The following is a 24187-nucleotide window of genomic DNA, read 5'->3' on the forward strand; positions in this document are numbered from 1 at the left end:
TGACAGTATCTGAGCAATACCTCAGGATGGTGCTCAGAAGTGCCAAGATACTGGTTAATCAGCCAGTGTTCAGTAGTGTATCTATCAGTATCCCCTCAATGTGCAAGGAATCCGTTCAGTACTCCATGGTGGCGTCCAAGGTGAAAGTATTGTTTTTCATGGAGCATTCTGTTCCATATTCTGTGGGACTCCTCAATGCATCTCATGGTTGTTCACGTTCAAGTGTGCAATTCAGATTACCACAGTAATATTGGATGTATCAGGGTTTTCTTCCGTATTCGAGGGTACCATCACCTTTTAGTTTTGGTACTAATGGATTTAGGGCTCCATGTACGAAGCATAAGGATTGCAAGTCGAAAAAAGCGGCTCAATGCGAATCGCTATCTCCAACTCACAAAATGGGATGTAAGAACAAATCGCAATTTCCTAAATTGCACATGGGTGTGTCACAGAAAATCGCAAATTGCGACTGTGTCGCAATTTGCAAACATGTGCAAAAAAAAAAAGAGAAAATGCACTTCCTGGTGCTGTTTGATGACATCAGAACCAGTAAGTACCCCCCCATGGAACTGGGAGGAGTCTAGCCTGCACAGACAGCAGAGGCACACTCAGCTGAGAGGAGCAACTGCAGCCATGGCAACTCAGACTGAGGAGGCAACCACTGCAGGGAGGAAGTAAAAACTCAAATTCTCTGATAAAGAGCTGGCGGTCCTGACTGAGGAGTGCTGCCTACACCATGAGGTCCTGTTTGGCTAGGCAGCAATGAGTGTCCCTGACACACAAAAAAATAAAATCTGGCTGGACATACAGATCAAGATCAATGCGATAGGAGTCAGCCTTCGCACCGTCAAGGAGGTTCGCAAAATGTGGTACAACCTTAGGTCCAGAACCAAAGAAAGAGTAGCAGAGCGGATGAGGGATGCGCATGCAACAGGTGGAGGACCATCCACAGTACCACCTCCTACAGATATAGAGAGCATGGTGGAGATCAATCTGGAGCCAGAGACTGTCATAGGAATTGGGGACCTGGACAGTTCAGCACCTGGAACATCCAAAAGTAAGTAGCAAATCTCACTTAATTACACCATTCAAGGCACCATGCACACTACCACAGTCCACAAAAGCATGCATTATCCAAATGTGTTCCATGCCTATATTGCAACCTCAAGGACAGTGCATTATGGGCAATGTAGTACAGTAGTCCAACTGTTTAGGAATATTTATTTTGATACACCACACATCAGAGAGGCACTGACATTGTATCCCCTGTATCCCACAGGTCTCTCTCAAGTATCCACGGATGACCCTAGTGTGCAGGGAGATGACAATGCCACCATGACAGCAGACGAGCCGGTCAGTATTTCTGCTGCGGAGTGTAGTACCACACCAATTGTCCACCATGCATGTGAGACCACAGAAGAGAGAGATGTGGACACGGAGACATGAAAACTGACACCGGGGCCACAGATGGGTGTGAGTTGGCCACTTCAACCAGCTGGGTCTGGGTGGAGACGGCGTCATCAAACACAGGCTGCAGGTGATGAGGCTGTCACAAGTGAACAATTTCTTGGACTAGAGGCATCCCTACTGAGCAATCATCGCCTGCAAAATAAACAAATGCGGTTGATGAACTGGAACCTGCACAAACGGCAACAGACCCTCACACAGGGATTTGCCAATGTTGAAACACAATTTACCAACATGAACAACAACAACATGGTAAACCTCACCACCGCCATCAATGACCTGTGTAGGGAAATGGTTGGGGATCAGGCCCAAGCAAGGCGCAGAGAGCAGAACACTGCAGCAGGTTTGGACCGGCTCAGTCAGTCCATTGGCCGCCTAGCCACCACAACTCCCTGCCTGTCAAGGTGCACTATTACGCTACAGGTGGAACTAGGCCATTTTGCCGGAGATGTGGCAAGGGTACTAGGGCGCATCAGTTGACCTCATACAGACCTCCCAGGCAGCAAGCGGTATTGGTGACACCCCTCAGGACAGTGAGGACATCTCGAGCGTGAGCAGCGTTTCTGCCTCAGATGCAAACATTCTGCGTAATAGCAGTGCCCACCAAACATCAGGGGACCAACCAAGCATGGGTCATGGTGGGTGTAGCTGTAGGAGGGTGTGATGTTGTCTACCTGGGATTAGCCAGAGGAACATGATATTAATGTGTCAGACTTTGTTACATTTGTCTTCATTACCGCTAGCTAAACGTCAACAGTTCAATAATACACTCCTGACATTAAAGGATTTTTTTGTTGCACACCCTGCCTATGTGTGTTGTACATTTGTGAGTGCTGTAACATTGCCACGTACCTGCCAAAGTAGTGAGTTGCAATGTGGTCCTGTCTCTGTCTGCCCTCCAGTGCGATGCTATCTTCCCCAGGCTGTTGTTGTGATGGCTCTTGCTCCTCATCCTCCGAATCTGTGTCATCTAGGGTGAGATGCAGCCCACGTCTGGTTGCTATGTTGTGTAGGATAGCACATGTTGCCACAATCTTGCATGAAGTCTCTGGGGCATACTGGAGTGCACCTCCACTTTTGTGCAGGCATCGAAAACGTGACTTTAACATGCCAAAGGTCCTCTGAATGATGGTTCTGGTTCACCAATGTCCAATGTTGTAGTGCCTCTCATTCTAATTGTCAGGTTTTCAGATATGGGGTGAGTATCCATGGCCTCAGAGCATATGCACGTTCACCTGTGGAACAAAACAGCAGATATTAGCAAGGCTTCACATGATTATGCAGTGACATGTATTTATGACATTGGTGTGTACTACACAGTACCTAATAAATATCCTTCACCAAACTCCCCACGTTCTAGGCGTTGGTGTATACCACTGTGCCTGAATATGTATGCATCATGTGTACTCCCTGGAAATTTTGCCACTATACCAGTTATTACATTATGGGCATCACATGCCACCTGGATGTTGCGTGAGTGAGTACATTTCCTATTGCGGAACACATATTCCAGATTTGCAGGTGGGCAAATGGGTATATGTGTCCCATCCACGCACCCTACTACATGGGGAAAGTTTGCAATTCTGTAGAAGTCCAATTTGGTGTTGTGTATTTCCTCCTCATTCCTGGGTAGGTATAGGTATCTGGACGTGTGCGTGAGAATGGCATCTAAGAACGGTCTAAAAAATCGTGACGGGGCACTTTGGTACACCCCACCAGAAACTGCTATCACTCTCTGGTAGCTATCCAATGCCAAGAGGTGCAATGAGCAGAGCACTTGCACATGTGTGGGGATGGAGCAGCTGCGCAAGGTCTGGCGTTCTAGCTGAGGTTTCAGCAGTTCAATAATCTCTAAGATGACTGCGCTGCTCAGTCTGTATTTGTCATATATTTCCTCCTCAGTTTGTTGAAATATGGTCTGCCTGGTTCTGTATATCCTCTCCTGTCTCCGCCTCATCCCCTTCTGCTAGGCAACCTGTACTCGCCTCCTCCATGCAATCACGTAGAGTGCAGCCATTTTGAGAAACCCAGGTGCCTTCTGCTTTTATACTTTGGTTCTGGTTACCACCTGCTTGGAATCAGTGTGTGCAAAACGGGCTTTTTGCGACTATTCGCAATTTGCGACTGTCTTGTACATGCTGCTTGCGACTCGCAAATTGCGATTTCTCAATTGCGAGTTGCAATCACGAGTCGCAAATTTTTGCAATTCGGTAATTGGTCGCATTGCTATTTGGGACTCCGGAATGGCACTGGAACATACCATTTTGCTTTTTTCATGGTCGCAAATAGCGCTGTGACCAATTTACGAGACGCAAAACTTTCGTACATGCAGCCCTTAATGTTTCTGCTGATACTCTCTCTACAAGGCTTCATGGACGGCAGTGGCAAGCTTCTCAAGCAGATATGAGTTTAAGAGGAGAGGAGAGTGTCTGAAAAGACAGGTTCGGTTCATCAAGAGCTGTACCAACTCTCTATCAAGAACCACTGACTGTACCATCATATATTATGTTGGTAGGCACATGGTTTACAGGAGTGGATCATAGAATTTGAAGACACAACCCTAGACAAGTCACTAAAGACAACCAAGGATATCCAACTCCATTAGAGGTTAATAATCTGGGTCATTGTCCAGCATTTGATTAATTCATGCTGCTGAATGAGAAATAAGTGACAGATCAACTTGGCTCAAACAGCAATCTGTAGCAGAGGGAGAAATAAGGTATGTATGGTTCTCCTATATATGAGGAACAGCAGATTTGAAAGAGAACAAATTGATGTGTTTTTTTCAACGACTGTCAGTTTTGTAACACAGATCGTGTGAGAAGAGGTGTATTTCATGGCCTATGTATTTGCCAATGACAGAGCGAAAGTCTGTGTGTGTCGATATGTGTGTGTGTAAGTGGGTGTGTGCCTACATAGACATATGAGAGCGTGTGTTTATGTATGTATTTTCATATCAAAGTTCCCAAAAAGTTCCTTGTTCATCCGTTCCTAACCATCTCTCTTACTTGTCCATATGTCCGTCTCTCTTACTTGTCCATATGTCCGTCAACACGTGTTTCATCCGGGGAGTACCACTGGACTTCTTCAGGACCTCCCAAAGTACTATACTCAAGAGTAAAATAACCTAAATCGAACTGAACAATATATTCCATATTAGAATATTAACATTGTAATAATTGATCAACGCTCAATAGTGGGAAATGTACACATCTCATAGTGAAAAATAATATATAATAGTAACTTCAAATAACTACTCTTGGTTTAGCTGTAGTTTAAATAATTTAACTGTCAAATCACAGAATTTCAAACAAAATATGTTCAATTTAATGTATTTGAAACAGCCATTTCCTGACCCTCTCTTCATATAAATCAATTCCAACGTTTGTAACCTTCCTAACTGAAAATGTCATTAACCTTTAAATAATATATTCAGTATCCTGAAATACCTTTATATGCATAACTATATCACCTGTAACACATCATTTCCTTATGTCTCAATTTCAAACATGACAGTTATATCTAAAAATAAATAAATAACATGGTATGCCTGTGAGTATTAGATCTTACTCCCTTTATCTCCATGCACCTTATAGTATTAATTCCTTTTATATAACACTCACCTCCTTCTTTTAACGGTTCCATATGTATTATAATATTTATATCTCACCACTTTTACAACAGTATCTGTCACAATAAAATCATAAACATGCCGGTTTAGGTTAAAGTCCCATATCTACCTTGATCCACAGTTTCCCTGCCAGTCCCAAATCCTATCCTACCTGTATATGTACTTCGTAAGGCTTCACATTGCGAGTACGCCGTCTCTTTTTTGTTTGTTATAGTATTGAACCGAGTTCACCCGACTCGGTTTCCTTTATGCTCCTCGAAATTAATAAACATAAACAACGGACTTCACTTTCCTCCGCGTCTATGTAGAATAAAAATAGAAAACGGACTGCTTTGTTTCTTTCATTACTGTTTCCGTGTTTCCCGATCCTCTCGCATTTCACTAAATACATATCCAACCTCATGCTCCCCAATCTGTATTTGCTCACCAGACATTCTTAAATGCCTCATCTATTTGATTAGTTTATACCTACAGAGTTACCAAAATACGGGCTTGTTGCCACATCCTAATTATTATACACACTCCCAAAGTCATAACGAGCCCATTATTTGTCCTGTCAATGTATACTAAATGTAAGGAACATTCTTTTTCCTTAGTGATTGTCATTCTTAATTCCTTCATGTACTGTGTTTTAATAACTTATCCTCCACATAATGATAGATATTCTCCTTACCCCATGTTGTCTCCATATATTCATTATAGCCTAAATGTGTCTCTATGATTGTTCCCACTATTGATGATATGCCCATATCTTAAACACAAGTAATCTAAGGGAAATGAGATGATCTCCATACCTTCAAACTACATATACTGCTCTTTAATATATATCTAATAAAATCTGTACAATGTATTCACGCAAAATTTAACTGTGTAAATGCTTTCTTACAATAACTATGCTTATGTATATCCATTGAGTGGTCTAAATCGATGCTGAGATTGCATATCAAGAGAGACTCCACAGTGTTATCCTATTATATGTTTTATCTTAGCTATCTCCAAGAAAGTACTCCATCTCATGATCTGTATTAAGCCCTTGTTCCACCGCCCCTAATCGCATTATCCATGTCGACTCCCTCCTACGTAGAGTCAATTCTCTGTTGCCTCCTCTTGGATTTATTTCGCATTGGTCAAAACCAAAACATTTAAATGTTTTTTGATTTCCTTGTGCTTCACATGTTTTCATATGAAAAGCTATTGGGTATCTTTCATCTTCTTGCCTAATCGCTCTCCAGTGTTCAGATATTCTAACTTTTAAGGGGCGTTTCTTTTTGTCTGTCCATATACGGAGAGCTCGCAGAGATTGTTGAGGATAATGAAGAAACATTGGTCTTTACTTATTCAAGATGGAACATTGAGGAAATATATTATCACTAAACCAGAGGTTTCATTTAGGAGGGGAAGTACCCTTAATAATATTCTGAGCCCTAGTTATTTGACAGTCAAAAATAAACTGGATTGGCTTAAAGTACGAAATGTAGGTTTTTATAGATGTGGAGCTTGTGCAATGTGTAAATGGGCCTGGCAAGCCAAAAAAGAGTTTTTAGATATGTATGGTCAAAAGGTGGACATAAGGACACATATAGATTGTAATACTAGATTTGTTATCTATACGATTATTTGCAAATGCGAAAGAATTTATGTGGGCAGCACGATACGCCCCTTAAAAGTTAGAATATCTGAACACTGGAGAGAGATTAGGCAAGAAGATGAAAGATACCCAATAGCTTTTCATATGAAAACATGTGAAGCACAAGGAAATCAAAAAACATTTACATTTTTTAGTTTTGACCAATGCGAAATAAATCGAAGAGGAGGCAACAGAGAATTGACTCTACGTAGGAGGGAGTCGACATGGATAATGCGATTAGGGGCGGTGGAACAAGGGCTTAATACAGATCATGAGATGGAGTACTTTCTTGGAGATAGCTAAGATAAAACATATAATAGGATAACAATGTGGAGTCTCTCTTGATATGCAATCTCAGCATCGATTTAGACCACTCAATGGATATACATAAGGATAGTTATTGTAAGAAAGCATTTACACAGTTAAAATTTGCGTGAATACATTGTACAGATTTTATTAGATATATATTAAAGAGCAGTATATGTAGTTTGAAGGTATGGAGATCATCTCATTTCCCTTAGATTACTTGTGTTTAAGATATGGGCATAACATCAATAGTGGGAACAATCATAGAGACACATTTAGGCTATAATGAATATATGGAGACAACATGGGGTAAGGAGAATATCTATCATTATGTGGAGGATAAGTTATTAAAACACAGTACATGAAGGAATTAGGAATGACAATCACTAAGGAAAAAGAATGTTCCTTACATTTAGTATACATTGACAGGACAAATAATGGGCTCGTTATGACTTTGGGAGTGTGTATAATAATTAGGATGTGGCAACAAGCCCGTATTTTGGTAACTCTGTAGGTATAAACTAATCAAATAGATGAGGCATTTAAGAATGTCTGGTGAGCAAATACAGATTGGGGAGCATGAGGTTGGATATGTATTTAGTGAAATGCGAGAGGATCGGGAAACACGGAAACAGTAATGAAAGAAACAAAGCAGTCCGTTTTCTATTTTTATTCTACATAGACGCGGAGGAAAGTGAAGTCTGTTGTTTATGTTTATAAATTTCGAAGAGCATAAAGGAAACCGAGTCAGGTGAACTCGGTTCGATACTATAAGAAACAAAAAAGAGACGGCGTACTCGCGATGTGAAGCCTTACGAAGTACATATACAGGTAGGATAGGATTTGGGACTGGCAGGGAAACTGTGGATCAATGTAGATATGGGACTTTAACCTAACCGGCATGTTTATAATTTTATTGTGACAGATACTGTTGTAAAAGTGGTGAGATATAAATATTATAATACATATGGAACCGTTACAAGAAGGAGGTGAGTGTTATATAAAAGGAATTAATACTATAAGGTGCATGGAGATAAAGGGAGTAAGATCTAATACTCACAGGCATACCATGTTATTTATTTATTTTTAGATATAACTGTCATGTTTGAAATTGAGACATCAGGAAATGATGTGTTACAGGTGATATAGTTATGCATGTAAAGGTATTTCAGGATCCTGAATATATAATTTAAAGGTTAATGAAATTTTCAGTTAGGAAGGTTACAAACGTTGGAATTGATTTATATGAAGAGAGGGTCAGGAAATGGCTGTTTCAAATACATTAAATTGAACATATTTTGTTTGAAATTCTGTGATTTGACAGTTAAATTATTTAAACTACAGCTAAACCAAGGGTAGTTATTTGAAGTTACTATTATATATTATTTTTCACTATGAGACGTGTACATTTCCCACTATTGAGCATTGATCAATTATTACAATGTTAATATTCTAATATGGAATATATTGTTCAGTTCGATTTAGGTTATTTTACTCTTGAGTATAGTACTTTGGGAGGTCCTGAAGAAGTCCAGGGGTATTCCCCGGATGAAACACGTGTTGACGGACATATGGACAAGTAAGAGAGACGGACATATGGACAAGTAAGATAGATGGTTAGGAACGGATGAACAGGGAACTTTTTGGGAACTTTGATATGAAAATATATGAGTGATTTCGTGGAACTTTTATAAAATTGGAATTCTTTGAATTATGATGGATTGAAAAACGTCTGGAACTATGAACTAAATAGCTGGAACAAACATTGAAGGAATATATAATGTGGACAGCTGATTTCAATTTGAGATTGGATCTGGACTTTATTGTAAAATCTAAATACTATACTTTTAAGCCATTACTTTGATTCTGAAAATATACCAATGGGACACTTTATAAGGTGATTGTGAATTTGTTTGTTTTTACGTGTGCCTTCACATTCTACATAACATTGGTTAATTAGTTTAACCTTTAGGGGTGGTTAGGGGGTGAGACCCCAGTGCAGAGCACCGTAACAGAATTTACTTGAGCTCCTAGATTGGGAGATTTGGAGCGCCTCTTCACTCTATAATATCACCCTCCTTTTAATGGTTCGTGTGTTTATGTATGTTCAGTACTTACTACTGAGAAAAAAGCTGCATTTCTTGCTATGTGAACACTTGTGCAAGCGAGCTCACTTCTGAATTGCTCTTACAGTGCAGTTATTTACTTCACCTCTGCTTCTTGTCACTGGACTAATTGGGAAGCTCATTCTTCAAGATGGGGCAGTGTGTGAGCTCACATTTGCGATGAGACAAACTGTGAAGTATAGTTGAGAAGAATGACCCACAACAGACATATCACACATGCTGTCGCTCAACAGTAGAATCCACTCAATTGAGATCCTTTTCTCCAAACGAGTCAAAATGTTTTCTTTCTTTAGTTATTTTGGTCATCGCACCATGCCAGCTTCTGCTTTACTCATCTAAATTCATAAGTCAACATTTCTCCCCAGTTTTCCACTCTAATTCTTTACTAAAATTGTGATTGTACATTAGTAAATTTGTCAGTAAGTAAGTACACTTGCAGATCATCTTAAATTTCGAAACATATTATCTCTAAACATCGAACATCAAACAAAGGTAATGCCACAGCCTGACAACACTTGGTTTGAATTTGGAAGACAGAATAAACTTCCTGAATATCACTAGAGTTACATGATCTTGCTGCGTAATCTAGAGTGAAACTGGCCCAGTTGAAAAATGACTGGATCCAAAAAAATAATTTCCCAATCAATGTTAATTGAATTTATAGTCTCTTAAAAGGGTAAGGCTTTCTTGGAAGTATATCCTTGCTGGGATATTTGTTTATGAACCTCTAATAAATTGTAGAAAAACGGCCTTCAAGGGCGTGAGTTGTGCAGTCATTTTAAACCTTATGCTGCTCTTTACCTTCAACAAGGGCAACAATCTATTTTTGGTGGATGTGTGTTCCATCTTTTTAAGGCTGCCCCCCAACCCAATGACCACATTTTCTGCCAATAAATATTGGCGCTTGCAGAAGCCTTGCTAGACTTGGGACATGCAGATGTTTTCACGATAACCCCACTCGTGAAAACATATTCTCTCACAACTACTGCAAACAAGCTAAACATTGGAGTGGCATAGTTCTCCATTTTCCTACTAAATGTACACATTTTAAAACATTACCAGTCACCTACACTTGTCAAGGGCTGAATTTCTCAAAAGAAATGTAGCGAAATTATAAACTGTGTTCCTTTTTTACTCACAAAAATCTAGTTCATGAAATTAAATTTATAGCACGCAAGAGGACCATCATATTTAGGTGGCTTTAGTAGATAGGCAGCTATCATCCAAGAAATGATATTACACTTGTGCTCATTGCTGCATTTCTGTTTATCACTTAACATTTGAAATTCCAAACATAGCATGTTCTGTTTTTCCATTTTCACGCACAGGGTTCAAAGTGCATTTACAAAACACAGTACTGGTTTTAGGCATTTGTGATGGACATTTAGGGGCAAATTTAAAAGCCCTTAGTGCCACCTTAACACCACTTTAGCACCATTTTTATGATTCTTAGGCTGCGTTAAGGTGGCCATCCCCCGTTCCATATTTATAAAGTGGTGCAATGCATGCATTGTGCCACTTTGAAACCCCTTGCCCCACATTATGCCTGTGTCAGGCATGATCTATGCAAAGTGGGCGTTCCCACACTGGGAGGCCCCCAAAAATGGCACATTAAAATTTACAAGATTTCATTGCGTAATTCAATGTTGGTCCTCACTAGACTGTCAAGTTTTTTAACCTTTTGAAGGCAAATAATGGTTTCTCAAGTGGAATATCAAGAGAGGCTAATTTTCTTAATTAATCTTTTTAATTCCATTTGACTCAGAACCAAAAGTTGTAAGACAAGTCATACGCAAGTGAACAGCGTTCTCTTTGACCTAGAGTAAGGCTTGTCGATCGTAATACTAGGCACGTTTCAGGGATCTTTTAACCAGTCTATATGGATTGCCTCTTTTGATCAATTTGGACATTAGAGTCTTGGCTTCCAAAAAATAGTTGTCTTTCTTGGTGCAATTACATTTAATCCTTAAGATTAAGAATTGCCCAAATGGTAAATTGTCCCTTAAATTCGTGGGATGGTGGCTATTATATCTCAGAAGAGTATTTCTGGCAGTGGGTTTAGTACATAGGCCTACATACAGCTCACCCTCATCAACTGAAATTTTTAAATCTAAAAAATTAATGTAATGGGTATCATACTCCAGGGTAAATTTTAAGTTGGTATTTTGATGATTAATTGTATTGTATTGAATTGTATTGTAATCGTATTTATATAGCGCTTACTACCACTGACGAGGCGTCAAAGCGCTTTTCGGAACTACTCGCTACTCTGGAACCCAACAAGAATTAGTGATGGATTAGTATCGGGAAATAATGAGCACAGTTTTATTATTATTACGAGTTTATTTGAGCCGCGGATATGAGAGTTTGTTAGTTAGATTGACTGGACTGATGGAGGGGTGGAGGAGCAAAGAAATCCAGAAGTGTTAATTGGGAGTATATCCTTAATTTACTCAACTCAAAGGCTTGGGATGAGTAAAGGGGGATGGAGGAGGGAAGAGTATGTGGAAGGGTTAGGGAGAGCATAGAAGCAGGGTGAGATAAATGTGGAGAATTTAGTAGGGTTGTGTGGGAGGTCACGGTAGTAGAGTGAGGTTTGGTGAGTTAGATGTGGAAGCGGAGGGAAGAGCTTAGGCAGAGTTATTTTGGAGATGAAAGTAGTAGAAAGGATTTGGGATGAGTCATAGTGAGAATGGAGGATAGTTTGATAAAGACATGACATATGATGATGGGTAGATAAGTGTGATAAGATGAGAGCAGGAATTCATAGATATCTAGTATAACAACCCACCCAGGAGCCATGCAATGACCTACGAACATGCTAAGCACAGAAACAACATATACACATAAATACATATATATATATATATACATACACACATACACACACACATGCAAACACACACGAATACACACACATATGCATATACAATACATAATTAGAACCATGGGTAAAATATACTTAGTCAAACAGGTTTAAAGAGTGTGTGCGTATTTTATTGTTATGACATGGTAGCGATACATATTTTCTAAAGAACTATACATAACTAGAAATATACACATAATCTGAATAAAATACTTATCAACATAGGCATGGGCAGTCCATAGGTGTTTGCATATGGTGGTTATGAAGGAAAGAGCCAACTCTTGAGTAGTTTTCTGAAGACAAGAAAGTTATCTGTGGCTCTTATAGTTGGGGGCAATGAATTCCATAGTTTGTCTGCTTGAACGGAGAAGGATGTACCACCTATAGTATTTTTCTTGTATGGTCGTGTACTAAGGCGGGGTGCCAATCTTGAGCGGAGGTTTCTTTTTTGGATGTATTTGGTTGTTTTGTTTCTGGAAAAAAAGCGGTCCTGTTCCATGTATAGCTTTGTGGGTGATACAAAGCAGCTTGAAAGTGCATCTTCTGGCAACGGGTAACCAGTGTAGTGTCTCAAGGCAGGGGAGATGTGGGCTTGCGGCTTTACATGTAATAGTAGCCTGGCTGCGGAATTCTGGATACGTTGTAGTTTTTTCAGAATAGATCGAGATGATCCATGGTAGAGGCCATTGGCATAATCCAGTATGGATAGTACAAGCGAGATAGTAGCTTGGACCTTGTGTGGAAATCCGAGGTGGGGGAAGATGCGTCGTAAAGTCTTCAAGGTGATGAAGCTTGTTCGTGCTAATTTGTCCACTTGGGCATTCATAGTTAACTTGGAATCCATGGTGATTCCTAGGTTTTTAACTTCCTTGGATAATTGAGGAGATGGTCCGAGATCATCAGGCCAGACGCACAGAGGGTCATAATTATTCCAGTCACCACATATGAGTATTTCTGTTTTGGAGGTATTTAGTTTGAGATGGCTAGAGGTCATCCACTGATCAACGGCTCTGAGGCAACTGAAGATTTCTGAGTTTTCAATGTTTTTGGGGCATTCTAATTTAAGTAGTATTTGTGTGTCATCTGCATAGTTGTAGCATGTGAGATGGAAATCATTGATCAGTTCTGGTAAAGATATCATGTAGATGTTGAAAAGCAAAGGTGAGATGATTGATCCTTGGGGAACCCCTGCTTTTGTGAGATAGGGTTCGGACGAGAAGGGGGGCGAGTGGATGATATTAGATCTTTTTTGAAGATAGGAAGTAATCCAGTTGAGAGCAATCCCTTGTATGCGGGCTTCATGGAGTCTTTGAATTAGGGTGTCATGGTCAACCATATCAAAGGCAGCCAAGAGGTCCAAGAGAAGTAGTGCAGCAACTCCATTTCGGTCGATTGTGTTTTTAAGATCATCCCAGATTGCTATGAATGCCGATTCAGTGCTTTTTCCTGGGTGGAATCCAGTTTGGAAGTCTGAAAGTATAGAATTGTCTTCAATGAATTGTGACATCTGGACAAATGCTGCTCTTTCTATCAATTTGCTCAGGAAAGGTCCATTTGTGATTGGTCTGCAGTTGTTGGGGTCTTGCGGGTCTAGGTTTGTTTTCTTTATTAAAAGTCGTATGTATGCCTTTTTCAGGTCTACAGGAAAAGTTCCTGAAGTTAAAGAGTTGTTGATGATTCTTCTTACAGGTGTGGCAGCAGAAGTAGATAGAAGAATGTTCTTGAAGATTTGTGGTGGGCAAAGGTCAGAAGGGCAACCGGAAGGTCTGCTTGCTTTGACCAAATCCATAAATTCACCCTGGGTTATTTGTTTGAAGGACTGTAGAGGTTGGATTGGTTTATTCTTAGAGGGTATTTTAGGAAAGGGGTTGGTGCTGATGTTTTTCTTCTGTTTTAAATGGGAGTCCAATGTGTCTGCCTTGGTTGTGTAGTGAGTTGCCAATTTGTTTGTGAAATCTTGAGTAGTGGGATGACTTCCTTCCATGCATGTAGGTTTTTGAAATTCATTGAGATTTTTTTTTAATTCCTTGGTTGTAGATTGAGCATTTTGAATTCTGTCTGAGTAGTACCTTTTTTTTTAGCTTTTTTGATTGATGATTTGTATATCCTATTCAGTTTGTGTAGCTGCAGTTTGTCTTGACTGTTGTTTGTTTTGTGCCAGGTCCGCTGCAACTTTCTGATTTGTTGCTTAATCTTTTTAAGTTCTGTGTTTCTCCAAGGTGTTGGTTTTCTTTTGTTGTGTTTAGTTTTTCTGAGTGGTATTAAGATATCAAAAGTTTCCTGTAGCCATTCATAAAGTTTTGGCACAGAATTAATTGTATCTAAATCTGTGTTGGCTGTTAGTTGTGTTTCTAAGTCATCCAAATTGAGTTTGTTCCATGGTCGATAGGTGTATGTATATAAGTAGTTGTGGGGTGTGTTGATTTGTGGAGTTATATGTCGGAAAGTTATCAAATGGTGGTCTGACCAAGTGATTGGCATGATGCTATGAATAGTAGCTAGTTCAGGCTTAGCAAAAATGACATCTAGGGTGTGTCCAGCGATGTGTGTGGGATTGTGTACAATCTGATGTAGGTTCAATACGACTAGGCCAGTGGTGATAGCTTTTGGATGGGGCATATTGGGTTTGTCAAACCAAATGTATAGATCCCCAATAATTCATAGGTTGGAGTATAGTGTAATAAGGTTTGAGACAGTGTCTAGAAAAGTATCTGGGAATGTGGAGTTGTTAGGTGGAGGTCTGTAAAGGAGGAGAAAGTTACAGGAGGAAGTTGGAGTAGGGTGTCATCTGGTAAGGAGGACTTCACAACCTTGTATGGAGATGTTGTCTGTTTTACTGAGGTTCAATGCCTGTTTGAATATAATAGCTAGTCCACCTCCTCTCTTGCATATACGCTTTTGTGTGATGGTTTGATAGCCTGGAGGAACAGCTTCGTGCAACACTGGGGCCCTGTCATCTCCCAACCAGGATTCAGTTATGAATAGTAAGTCAGGTTGTGTGTCTGTGAGCAGGTCGTAAATGTGGTGTTTGTTTTTTTAGAGTGATCGAGCATGTATAAGCTGGCAGTTTAGAAAAAGTGTGTTAGTGCTTGTGTTGTTTTGTTTAGGAGAAGGGTAAGTAGTATAATGTGAGCTTGAAGCAGGAGTGATGCTAGTTGTGATAACTGTTTGAGGCTCACAATAGTCTTGCTTTTCAATATAGTGGTCCTCTTCCAGCAGGTTAAGGAGGCATTTTGTTGGGTCTATGTGTGTGGGTGGTGGACTTGGTAGCTGAGCGAGCCATGAGGAGTGTACTGTTTTTGTAAGGTAGTCTTATTATGTAATAGACAAGGGGATGCGAGGTTGCTATGAGTGGCATGTTTTTTATTTTGTTTGTTTAGTGTGGATGGAGTATGGGTTAGGGGTGGTGGGGGAGCATGTGGATCATGATGTAAGGCTCTAAATTGTGCAATGGAGGAGAGGCAAGTGAATGACAGTTGCTGGGTTGGGGTGCTTGTGGTAGGTGTTTGTGAAGAGTGAGAAAGTAGGGGTGTATATAGAATGGAATTTGTATTCTTTGTGTATTCCTGAGGGTGGGAGTGGGTATGACGATAACTGTGATGTAAGTTTGTGTTGATTTGATGTGCTGATGTTTGTGGTCTGTATTGCTTTTGTGGAATAGTGAGAGGGGATATTGGTGTAGTTGTTTTTTGGTGAGGGATTTGTATGTGAGTTAGTGCTGTTGAGTGGAATTTGAGTGTTAGATGGGGTGTTGATGTGTTTTGGAGATGAATGTACGAGGTGTGTAAGAGGTGATGGATGTGTGTCAGGGGAGTTAGTGTTAGTTGCAATGACTGGAAGAGGTAATATGTGTGGTGGAGTGAAGTGTGGGGATTGTATGGTTGTGTGAAATTGGTGAAGAGAGGGAAAGAGTGTTTGTAGATGGTGTGTTTGAAGGCAGAGTTTGTGCATTGTTATGATGACAGGTGGTCTGTGTGGAGCAAACAGCGGATAGTGCTGGTGGTTAGTATGAGCAGAGAGTGTGTATCTGGAAGGCTGAGACTGAGAGAAATGTACACTGTAGTTTTATATTGTGTGGGTGATGGCAGGTTGTGTTAGTGGGAGTGGACAGAGTAGTGTTTGCTGTGAGAATGCAGGTGTTTGACTGTTGTAGTTGTGGGGGATATGTGTATATGTGTTGTATAAAGGGTATTGTGTTGGGTGATCGGACAATGCAGTCTGTCTGTGGTCAGTTTGTGATGCATGAGTTGGATGCCTTGGTAGAATATGTGTTTGAATGTTGAGAGATGTGTAGGGGCTGGAACCATTCCTGGTCCATTGAGAATTGGGCAGCATTTCTGGCCCTAGTCCCTACCTGTCCCGAACAGGCCCAAACAGGCAGCTGCCCTTGTCCTCTCCACCACAAACAGGCAGCTGCCCTTGTCCTCTCCGCCCCAAACAGGCAGCTGCCCTTGTCCTCTCCGCCCTTAGCCTCGACGGCCGGGCTGAGACGCCCTGTGTCATAGCCTTTAATAGCACTACTGACCAATAAGAAGCTCATCCTAACCCTAGCCAATCCAATTTCTAGCCCTGATTCAAACAACTAATGGGAGACCCAGCCCTAATCACCAATCATAGCCCTATTCCTGACTACCAATCACAGCCCCAGCACTAAAAGCAGCAACCAATCAGAATCCCAGCCCTATCCACCAATCACAGCCATAGAACCAACAGCCAATCAGAATCTCAGCCCTATCCACCAATCACAGCCCTAGAACCAACAGCCAATCAGAATCTCAGCCCTATCCACCAATCACAGCCCTAGAACCAACAGCCAATCAGAATCCCAGTCCTATGCTTGTGGTGTGTGTGGTGCCTATGTTTGCTTGAGCTACTTGTGTGTGTTGACTTGTGTGCATGCTGGTCTGTAGGTGTGCTTGGGATGGGCTGGGGTACAGGAGATTGGGTCTGGGTGGAGGAAGTTGGAGGGGGGAGGCTAGACACAGGGACAATTGCTGCCATCAGTGCTGAGGCCAAAGATTGCAGGGTTCGCTGAAGGACAGCCTGACCAGAATGAATTGCCTCCAGGAATGCATTACCGTGTTGCAACTCTCGTTCTACACCCTGGATGGCATTCACAATGGTAGACTGCCCAACAGTGAGTGACCTGAGGAGGTCAATGGCCTCCTCACTGAGGGCAGCAGGGGTGACTGGGGCAGGGCCTGAGGTGCCTGGGGTGAAGGTGATGCCCACCCTCCTGGGTGAGCGGGCACGGGGCGAACGCTGAGGGGCTGCTGGGAGGGCGGTGCTGGTAGGGGAGGTGGCGGCTGTACCTGTAGAGGTGGGGGGCACAGATGGTGCCGCCACCACAAGGGAGCTCCCATCGTCGAACGAGTCCGTGTCGCTGTTGGTGATCCGGTGGCCGACGTGAAGCTCCCCTCGCCCTCCGTCCCACTGGTGCATTCAGAGTCTGTGGTGTGGCCCTCCATGGGCATGTGGGATGCAGCTCCCTCGTGCTCCGGTGCCACTGTACCTCCGCCTGTTGATGCTGATGTACAAAAGGACAGGGAGAGCAGACAAAGGGGGGGAGACAGAAGAAAGAGGGTTTTAGTGCATGGCATACCGGTACCGTTGGCGGACACGACAAACGCAGCAGCCCCCTGCATTACGCCGTGCTCCTGCCCTCTGCACATGCAATTTCTGGGAAATGGCCTATATGGCAATGGTGGACATCGGTGCACATGGATGCCACAGGGCCAACTATACCTCGACTTGGCACTCTGCTGAGGTGGGGTAGAGTGCCACATGGGCTACATTACGGAGGGGCCTTGCCTACCTAACTTGCCCTGGCCTAGGGACAACCACAGCCCACCTCCCCCACCCAGACACCTCCACTGCACGCAAAGTCCGCAGAATGAGGTTGTACTCACCCCCTTGTGTCTGCTGTGATGCCCTCAAGCGCCCATCCAACTCCGGGTAGGCCACCGCCAGGATCCGGAACATCAGGGGGGTCATGGTGCGACGGGCACCCCTCCCACGTTGGGAGACCATCCCCAGCTGAGCCTCAGCCATCTTCTTTCTGCAGCAGCGAATGTCCTCCCATCTCTTACGGCAGTGGGTGCCCGTCTCTGGTGGGCCCCCAGGGTCCGGACCTCCTTGGCGATGGCACGCCAAATGTCCCTCTTCTGGTGGGCACTGACCTACATGACATGCACAAGGAAAGAGGAACAGTCATTACCAACTGCACCGTCGTTGTGAGTGGCCCCCTCCCTACTCTGGCCATGTGGCCCATTCATTCCCATGCATTAATGTTCCATGGACTCTGCCCCCTTCCCTCTTCCACCCAGCCCTCTCCACCCATGCCTAGCCCATACAACGTGCTCCCTGTGTACTAACCTGTTGGTCTGGAGGACCGTAGAGTAGCGTGTACTGGGGGAGGACCCCGTCTACCAGTTTCTCCAACTCCTGTGCAGTGAAGGCAGGGGCCCTTTCTCCAGACCCAGCAGCCATCGTCGCTTCCAGACCGAAGTCACAGCAGCACTTGCAGTGTAGGTCCTCTCCTGTCGAAGGTCAGGTATGTAGTGAATGAACAGATAGAAAATGGCGGTGACGTCCGTGGCGGTGTGCATCATCAAAGCCGGCGCACCTGTTCATTGGCTCCTGGGACCCATAGGGTCCAATGTTAACCAATGCAGCATTGCGCCGCGGTCTACGACCGCCTACCGCGACGGTATGTAACGCCAGCTCAGTTACCCCACAATCCCATTGTCCCAGTTTAGAGGTTAGGCAGCTGCCATTTCAGGGGCCCACATGGCTTCATTTCATACTGCGTCACACATAGCTAGGCCTACACTCAACACACATACAGGAAGGGTTATGTGAGTGGTGTAGTCTTGAGTGTGACTGTGGGTACATACCTGGAGGACTAATGACTGGTTCTTCGCTGTTGTCCTTCGTAGGCACCGTCTGCTGGGACATATGAGAAGATGGCGGAATCCTCCGGCGTACCGACCGCTGGTGGACCTGTTGACAATGGAAGAACGACATGTCATCGTAACCTTCCGGTTTGACCGTGCCACAATCCAGGAACTATGTACCCAGTTGGAGCCAGACCTGATGTCACCAATCCGCCATCCGACTGGAATCCCCCCTGACTTGCAGGTGCTGTCAGTGCTCCATTTCCTTGCAAGTGGGTCTTTTCAGACAACAGTGGCCATGACATCAGGGATGTCCCAGCCTATGTTTTCCAACGTGCTGTCCAGAGTGTTGTCTGCCCTGCTGAAACACGTAAGGAGATACTTCATTTTCCCTGAGGTGGAGGATTTGCCTACAGTGAAAGGTGACTTCTATGCCCTTGGACATATCCCCAAAGTCATAGGTGCTATTGATGGGACCCATGTAGCTCTGGCCCCCCCCCACAGGAGTGAACAGGTGTACAGGAACAGGAAGAGTTATCATTCCATGAATGTACAGATGGTTTGTTTGGCAGACCAGTACATCTCGCAGGTAAATGCTATGTGCCCTGGCTCAGTGCATGGCGCCTACATCCTGCGGAACAGCAGAATCCCTGATATGATGGGTCAACTCCAGAGGCACCGTGTATGGCTTTTGGGGGACTCTGGTTACCCCAACCTTTCGTGGCTATTGACCCCAGTGAGGAATCCCAGGACCAGGGCAGAGGAACGCTACAATGAGGCCCATGGGCGGACTAGGAGGGTGATCGAATGCACCTTCAGCCTCCTGAAGGCCAGGTTCAGGTGCCTCCATATGACAGGTGGATCCCTATTCTACTCACCGAAGAAGGTGTGCGACATCATCATCGCCTGCTCCATGCTCCATAATTTGGCATTGCGATGCCAGGTGCCTTTTCTGCAGGAGGATGATCCAGATGACGGTGTTGTTGCAGCTGTGGAGCCTGTGGAGCCTGTGGACAGTGATGAGGATGAAGCTGATGAAGAAGACAACGACAACAGGGAGTCAGTCATACAGAAATATTTCCAGTGACACACAGGTGAGAACATTTTCATTTTTAGCATTACATTAACTTTCACACGTCTACCTCTATCATGTTTTTCGATTTAAGTCAACATTTGGTAACTGAGTTGTACCCTTCCATTACGGTTTCACAGGTGTGGTTACCTACGTGTCAACTGCTTGCATCCTTCAAGGGCTTGTGATGTGTGACATAGGTATGTTAGCTTTAGAATGGTACACCCATTATGACACTGTCATTGATAATACATTTTTACTAAATCACAGACTGACTCCAGATTGTTTTGTGTTTCAAGGGTGTTTATTGAAGTGCTCAGAAATGGGAGGGGGTTGTAAAATGAGGATGGGTGATGGTGGAGGAATGTCCATGGCAGAGTCCAGTCTATTAGTCTCACAGGTGCACTGCCCATCTGGGCATAGGAAGAGGAGCTGGGGCAGTTAAAGTATGGACAGGGTAACAAAGTGGGACAGTGGGAGGACAATCAGGGTGGTCTCATTTCCTAGTGGGGGTCTTGCCATCTTGCTCTGTCCTGTTCCTGGATCTCAGGGACCGCTTGCGTGGTGGTTGTCCGTCTGCAGGGGGTGGGGTGCTGGTGTGTTGGTCCTGTGGCGGGGCGTCCTGTCCACTAGCGCCGGCGGAGGTGGTGGGCATTTCATCGTCCTGGCTAGTGTCAGGGGCCCCTTGGAGTGCCACGGTGTCCCTCAAGGTCTGCTGTATGTCCTTCAGCACCCCTACAATGGTGCCCAGGGCGGAGCTGATGGTCCTGAGCTCCTCCCTGAACCCCAAATACAGTTCGTCCTGCAGGTGCAGGGTCTCCTGCAACTTGTCCAGAACCGTCGCCATCGTCTCCTGGGAGTGGTGGTAAGCTCCCATGATGGAGCAGAGGGCCTCGTGGAGGGTGGGTTCCATTGGCCTGTCCGCCCCCTGTTGCACAGCAGCCCTCCCAGTTCCCCTGTGTTCCTGTGCCTCCATCCCCTGGACCGTGTGCCGACTACCACTGCCCCCAGGTCCCTGTTGTTGTTGGGGTGGTGGGTTAGCCTGTGTGCCTTGTAGTGGTGGACACACCGCTGATTGACCTGTTCTGGGTAGGGAGGTTTGGGCCCGCTGGGTGGGTGCTGGGCTGGTGTTACCAGAGGGTGGAAGGTCGGTGTTGGGCTGTGCCTGTGCAAGGGGAACCGACTGTCCCGAGGCCCACGATGGTCTGGGCTGGTCATCAGGATCCAGTAGGGCAGAGCTGCTCTCGTCACTGTGGGCCTCTTCTGGGGGTGGAGTGGTGTTGTCTGGACCCTCTGGTGTGGTGATGGTCCTTCGGGTTCCTGCAGGGGCATATGAGCATGATTATTGCATGTGTGTGTGTAATGGTGTGCAATGGGTGGGTGTTTGTGTATCCCAGTGCATGCATTCCTGTGTGTGAGTTTGTGTGGTGATGGGTGGGGGGGTGTACTGGGTATGTGCAGTGGGCATGCTTTAGTGAGGGGTGTCCATGCTTAGTAGTGTCATGCAGGGCTTGGTGTTGGGATGGGTGGTTTGTGTCATGGGTACATTAGTGCAAAGTTGTAGTGATAGGGGAGGGGGTGAGTGAGGGGGTGTGTGATAGCATGCAGGTAGGGTGGGGGATATGATAGTTAAAATTTGACTTACCATTGTCCCATCCTCCACCGACTCCTGCGAGGCCCTCAGGAATCAAGATGGTCAAGACTTGCTCCTCCCATGTTGTTAGTTGTGGGGGAGGAGGTGGGGGTCCGCCGCCAGTCCGCTGTACCGCAATGTTGTGCCTGGAGACCGTTGAACGCACCTTCCCCCGTAGGTCGTTCCACCTCTTCCTGATGTCCTCCCTATTTCCTGGGTGCTGTCCCATGGCGTTCACCCTGTCCACTATTCTGCGCCATAACTCCATCTTCCTGGCTATTGATGTGTGCTGTACCTGTGAGCCAAATAGCTGTGGCTCTACCCGGACGATTTCCTCCACCATGACCCTGAGTTCCTCCTCGGAGAAGCGTGGGTGTCTTTGCCGTGCCATGGGGTGGTGTGGTTGATGTGTGGGGTGGTGTATGTGGTGATGAGTGTGGTGAGTGTAGTGGTGTGTGGTGTTTTCTGGGTGGATGTTGTGTGGGTGATGGTGTTGTGTGCCTCTGTGTATTGGGGTTGTCTATTCTGTGCTCTCTCTCTGTCGCCTTTGTGTCCAATTTTTGGACGTAGGGGTTTGTGGGTGATGTGGGTGTGTGTTTTATATTGTGTTGGGTGTGTGGGAGTGGTGTGTGTATGTGTATCAGGTGTGTGTATTTTGAATTGTCCAATGTGGCGGTGTTTTGGAGATGTGTGTGTATTTTGAGCGCGGCGGTGTGTACCGCCAATGGAATACCGCGGTTGAAAGACCGTCGCGTGGATTCGTGGGTCGTAATAGCATGGGCGTGTTTCTGTTGGCGTGGAGGTGGAGGATTTGTTTCCGCCAGTTTATCACTGACCTTTGGTGTGGCGGTGTTGTGTGGGTGTCTGAATTTCGGCGGATTCCAAGATGTGTGTCATAGTAGCTGTGGCGGAATGCCGCCGCCGCAGTGTATTGGCGGTATTCTGCACGGCGGTAAGCGCCTTTTGCCGCCAATGTAGTAATGACCCCCTATATTTTTATTGATGGTCTAGGGTCGCTAAAGCTTCATTTTGAGCTCCAGTAAAGGTGGACTGCACATATTTATGTTCCTTGAATACTCTCACTACCTCAAATAGAACAGCATTCTCAAATGTTATGATTTAATTTGGCTGCAAGTTAGTCGGAGGAAAAAATGTAGATGCACATCGCAAGTCTGTGAAACTTTCTGGACTCACATGTGGATTGTTGGTAAACCAAAATGTAAGTCTCAAGGTCCTAAAAAAGTTATATAACTCTATTTCATTAAAAAATGGGTCATTCCTATGAGTTGGCACAAAGGATAGACCGGTACCCAGAACTTCAATTTCTTTAAAACTTAACTTGTGTGAGGACAAGTTGAAGATCAGTACTTCCTCCAAACCAGGATTATGGGCCAGATGTAGCAAACGTTTGCGACTCGCAAACGGGCAGAATCGCAATTTGCGACAGTGCAAAATCGGAAATGGGATGCAAAAAGCCCATTTCCGACTCGCAAAAAGCGATGGGACCCATTTGCGAGTCGCATCTGTTGCGACCCCATTGTGCGACCCGCAAATTGCGAGTCGCAATTTGCGAGTCACAACCCATATGCAATTGCAACTCGCAAATTGCGACTAGTCGCAAAAAGCCCAGTTTGCATGTCCCATTTACCACTAACTCAGAGCAGGTGGTAACCATTACCAAAGTATAAAAGGAGACCCAGAAGCCATCTGGGTTACTCAAGATGGCGGAGATATACCTGATAGCAGTGAGGAGGAGAATCTACGCAGCCCAGCAGAGGAGGAGGAGGGGCCACAGACAGGAGAAGATATATAGAACAAGGCAGACCCTTTTCCAGCAAACTGAAGAGGAGATCTATGATAAATACCGCCTTAGCAGCGCAGCCATTCTAGAATTAATAGATTTACTAAAGCCACAGCTAGAACACAAGACCCTGCGTGGCTGCGCCATCCCTACGCATGTGCAAGTACTATGCGCACTGCACCTCTTGGCCTCAGGGAGCTATCAGGGGTTCATTGCCGTGGCAGGTGGGGTATCCCAAAGTGCAGTGTCAAGGTTCCTCAGGGCATTCCTAGATGCCTTAGTCACGCACAGGTCTCACTTCATATACTTACCAAGGAATGAGGCAGAAATTAACAGCACCAAGCTGGACTTTTACCGCATTGCCCACTTTCCCCATGTCATTGGATGTGTAGATGGGACACACATTCAAATATGCCCCCCTGCTAATCTGGAACACATTTTCCGCAACAGAAAGTGTACCCACTCACTCAACATACAGGTTGTTTGTGATGCCCATTACGTCATCACGGACATCATAGCTAAGTTTCCAGGCAGTACCCATGACTCATACATTTTTAGGCATAGTGGGATACATCAACGTCTGGAACGTGGGGAATTTGGAGACGGATACCTCCTAGGTAGAGCCACAGACACTTGCAGACATACACACAGGTCACGGTGCATGACTATCTGGACTTCCTAACAGTGTACTTTTGTGCCCAACAGGTGACAGTGCATATGCTCTAAGGCAATGGATCATGACTCCATTTTTAACACCAAGAA

At 44.4% G+C, this 24187-nt stretch overlaps 1 long non-coding RNA gene across 1 annotated transcript; it reads right to left on the minus strand.

Annotated features, from left to right (window-relative positions):
• Window positions 1-773: 773 nt before the first annotated feature.
• On the minus strand, window positions 774-5347 carry LOC138267313 (uncharacterized). The gene is made up of 3 exons (XR_011199775.1): window positions 5250-5347; window positions 2320-2702; window positions 774-1602 (listed from the first exon to the last, which is right to left on the minus strand). It is a non-coding gene; the product is annotated as an uncharacterized lncRNA (long non-coding RNA).
• Window positions 5348-24187: the final 18840 nt, after the last annotated feature.

Source organism: Pleurodeles waltl, chromosome 12, assembly GCF_031143425.1.
Source record: "Pleurodeles waltl isolate 20211129_DDA chromosome 12, aPleWal1.hap1.20221129, whole genome shotgun sequence".
Classification (NCBI taxonomy): domain Eukaryota; kingdom Metazoa; phylum Chordata; class Amphibia; order Caudata; family Salamandridae; genus Pleurodeles; species Pleurodeles waltl.